A 4,841-nucleotide genomic window follows, 5' to 3' on the forward strand; every position below is an offset into this window, starting at 1 on the left:
CTCTCGTGGAGTAGATCCGGATGGATGAGCGAAGCTCTATCTCTGAGTATGAGCTAAACGAACGCTGACCCTCAAATGGTGGAGGTGGAGGAGTATCTATAGTCTAGGGCCACGAATGGTTATGTGAGGGGCAAAACAGGTACATGGGCCTTGGCCCAGAGACTCTGCACGCAGGCAGGCCGGAAGTTCCGGGCAGGGACGGAAGGTCCGGGCCTGGCAGAAACTCTACACAAGTCTTGATGCCGGCTGTTCCTTCTCCTTGAGTCCTTGATTCCTGAGAACATGTAGTGTCTTGGCATTAGGTAGCAACCATGTCTCGGAAGAATGGAAAGGGAAAGGACTTAGGAATGAGTTCACCTTGTGTCCAATGAGGTCGAGGTCTCGTCGTAGTGTACATGGGGATGATCGTAGGATGCTCCGCATCATCTCCCCTCCCTTGGGAAAGATCCGACCTCGGATCATGATCCTCATCACCAAGGAAACGGTCATTGTGGATGGACTTGTAGTTGGAACGAGTTGAAGACATTGCGCAATCCAAGTACTCCAAGGTGTCGCCGGAGTGGTATACATGCAAAAATAGCAAACACAAACAACACTCAGAAATATAATGGTTAGCGCACACAAAGTGTCCATCATGTAAGAAAGAGTCTGTGCGGCAAGATTGTTTGTGACAAAGCGCATGGAGCATAGTAAGATGATATAGAATGATATGCAAAGCATTAATGGGAGCAAAAGCATTCATTGTGCACACAAATGTGTTGTTAATATGGTCAATGCAATGACGGTGCAAAATGATGTCATAATGGGACAGTGTATCAAAATCATGAACATGGCAATGGATTCTCAATATGAATGAGTTATCATGCAATTGATTGTAGGCCATATGATCATGATGTATGAATATGACATCAAGAAAGATCACAACAAATATGCTAAGAAAATGCACAAGCTCATATATCATGGATGACATGGGGATACAAGATGCAACAAGGCAATCATAATGTGAGTCAATCCATGCATAAGATGCAAATTTTTTATGGGTGGTGTTGTACCATAGCTCAATGTTGTGGTAGAAGTGGTGGTCCGACGGTGAATCCACTAAGTCCGAGCACTCCTCAACTTGAATGTCCATGGAGCCAATCTCCCATGTCGCTCCTCCGTTCACGAGATGTATCATGTAGACAACAAGAAGGAGACAACAATGAAAGAGTGACCCATCCAATATGCGTAATTGAGGATGGCTCAAAGGGAAGGAGTTCACCTTTAGGAGATTCTCGCAAATGTTTGTGTTGCACATCGTGTATGCCTTCACATGACCAAATTGTCTCATGACGGTATCGCCTTGTGAATCCTTCAAAATGAAAGAACATGACAGACACTTGGAAAAACAAATGAGGTTAGCGGAGATGCAAAACCTATCATTCGTGTGGTAAGATACCCAACAAGTGTATGAATCGTGCTCATCATAAGAAAGGACAAGGGAGCATATCATAGTATGGGCGCATATGATGCGAGAACAACCAAATACAATAGGCTCAATCAAGCAAGCATGCATCACAAGTAATATGTCCAAGTCTCCATGATCAATAAGCATAGCAAGTTGGCACTCAATACAAGGGGGTATGAGAGGTGCCACTAATGGAGACAAGAGACAATGATCAAGACAAATCATGTGAGAGGCACGAGCATATATGTCATCAACCCAAGAAAGCAAGTAAGAATGGAACATGGGTGATGCGACAAAGAAAGCAATCATATGAATCTAGGCAAGCAAGCTAGTAGTGCGAAGATGCAACGTACTAGAAGGAATCATGTCAAGTATGTCATGTGTGAAAATGGTAGTCATGAATAATGCACAAGACATATCACAAGCATGAAGGCAAGATATGAGGAAAATATCATCAATGTATTGGTGAGAGGCCATATGTAAATAGCAACGGGACGTCATGACTCTCCCAACACAACAAGCATCAATAGCACGAGGTACATGATAAACATGGCAATAGCAACAAGGATCTCCACCAAGCATCGAAATACACATAGGAGAAGCATAATGGTGAATCATGGGTAGATGCAAGCAAGGGTCACAATTGCATGGCAAAGGCATAGGAGAAAGCATAGCGTGCAAAGTGAACATGGTAAAATGAGCATGAAGCAACAAGCGGTATATAGCCCGTAGCCGTGTGAGAGCCAAGTGAAAGAGATGCGTGTAGTCGTTACGCAAAGAGAATGGTGGTAAGGATAGTCCACGGGATCCCAAGTCATCTTTCCTCTCAAGAGGTCGTTTTGTCAACTCTTGGGATTGAGAGGTTGACAAGTATACATGAGTACCTACACAAAACAAAGACAAAGGGAAAATTGTGTGTGCGTGGTAGATGTACACATCATCCATCATGATGCGCACGTGCTTGTGTTGGTTAGCACAACATATCCAATGCTCAAATAAATGAGATGCGTGATATAGAAACATGTCATCCATCATGATAGGTTTGTTATTATGTATAGCATAATGGAGACTCAAATTGTGTAATGCATCACAAGAAATATGTAGAGCATTGTTATTCATGGAATGCATACGGTGCAAGCAATTATGAGAATCATGAAATGTATGGAATGCATCAAAATCTCTTAATATGTCTGAGGAAACTATGGGAGTCTCCTCATGATCTTTAATGGAAACATCACACGGAGAATATTGACAACATCCAAAACAATGCATATTTGGAACAATGTGAACATGGCATGGCATAGTAGATGAATTGCACAAATCATGTAAAGGAAGCATGGCAATATCATCACATGAAAGACAAAGGCCAATGACCATCATCTCGTCATCTATGCCATAAGTGCAAATGGGATTGATTTTAATGGGGCATGCATAGTTACTATGTTGAGATTGAAATGATGCAATATGGGTTATCTCACTCATAGCACATGACAAGGTTAATGGATTGTCAAACATGATGTGACCAAAAGAATTTTCACATGATATCCTACGGAGCATAGCATCACAACTAGGCAAATCAACATGCTCATCATCATATTTATCATAAATAGGTAAGTCATGACATGAAGAAGTCGCACTAGCATGAAGCATGGGTATAGGTGTGTCAACATCATGCAAGTAATCATTCGTAAAATAGTCCACTAGTGGGACAAGAGAAGCACCATCACCTATGTTACCTTTGGAGCATCGCTCATGTGTTGTAGGTGAGGTGTCGAAGACCGAGTCGTGGTCATCTTCATCTTGATGGAACCATGTGGGGGGTGCATCATCGTCCACCATGGCCATCACTGTCTCCATTGGAGGTATGGACTCGTCGAGGGTAGGCATGTCGTCATGTAGGAGACCTAGCACCAAAGAAGAAAACACACTAGGAGTAGAGGTTAAATCGTTAGAAATCAAAGTGGCCTCACATGCCATGTCAACTACCTCACTCACTAAGTGTTGTGGATCACTCACTCCCTCTCGGATGCTCTCACTCATATGGTTCGTGGAGTCACTCAAATGGCTCTCAACCTCACATAGGATGTGTGGCATGCTCTCAAGTGTGGGGCTAGTGGTGGTCACACTCATCCTCTCATAGAAAATGCTCTCAATGTCACGTAGGGTGGAGTTTCTCATGTCACTCATGTGGTGGTGGCTCTCCTCACATGGCAATTGGGGCATCTCGTCACATGTCGTTGTCGGAGAGATGTAGGTGCAAATGTCTCCATGCTCAATCATGTCGTAGTCGTAGCCATGGATGAAGACCAAAGATGGCACATCATCACTCTGCTCTAAGACCAAAGATAAGGTCTCATGTGCGGTCTCGTAGCTTGACTCGGAGTATGAGGCCAATACGGGCACCGTCGTCATGTTGTTGAAGAGGTTCATGCTCGTCGCCATTGTCGAAGGGGATGGCCCTAGCTCGACCATCTTTGTCGCCGTCTTGTTGTTGGAGGCCCATATGATGTTGCACCTCATAGCTCATCTCCATGACCGAAGGGAATTTCCCATGCTCGGTCATCTTCGTTGAGGGGCTTCTGAAGATGGAAGTGTCTCCCTCGCTTGTACGTGGTCGCCTTGTAGTTGAAGGTGTCGATGTAGGCAAACTCATGGGGAGTAGGCGAAGATGTCGTACGTCCAAAGGCGAAGATGCCTTGATAGCACTTGGCGAAGATGCCGAAGTGGTTGGTGTAGCCGAAGCTCCGTCTTGGTTGTGCTCGTCTCGCGGTCTTCTCTTATGGTCATGATGTTTGGACTTGGCGTGAAGTAGGGCTTGTTGGGACTTGTGCATTTGCTTTTGGCGAGCATCGTCATGATGATTGTGTCGTTATCGCACTTGAGCTCGTAGTAGATGTCATTTGTCGTCGTCGTGCACATGTCCTTCATGACAAGATGGATCACAAATGTGATGGTGGTCGCCATGGAGTTGTGGACGTGGACGACTTGCGCTTGTGTCGCTTGGGCACTCCGAAGAGGATCGATGTGCTTGCCGCCGCCTTGAAGATGACGAAGGGGAAGTAGACTTGATCAAGGCCCGAATCTCCTCCATCCTTGCATCTTGCTCCTCCTTTTGTGCGGAAAGCTTGTTGTCGATGTAGTCCCTTTTCCTCGCTTTGGAGTGGCGAATGTCAATGGAGAGGTTCTCGATGCACTCTCGCAATCTTGATTGTGTGCCTTGCATTTGTCATTGTAGATCAAAGATTGACGCTTCGGTGATGTAGTTGTTCACGCCGTCGTTGTTGTCGAAGACCTGAGATGAAATGCCTTGCCTATCCATCACTCCAAGAGAAAACTGTGAGTGGTAGAAAGAGAAGAACGAATACCAAATGTACCTTGACCGAAGTTGAAAGTG

This window comes from Triticum urartu, chromosome 1, assembly GCF_003073215.2.
Source record: "Triticum urartu cultivar G1812 chromosome 1, Tu2.1, whole genome shotgun sequence".
In the NCBI taxonomy this organism is placed as follows: Eukaryota; Viridiplantae; Streptophyta; class Magnoliopsida; order Poales; family Poaceae; genus Triticum; species Triticum urartu.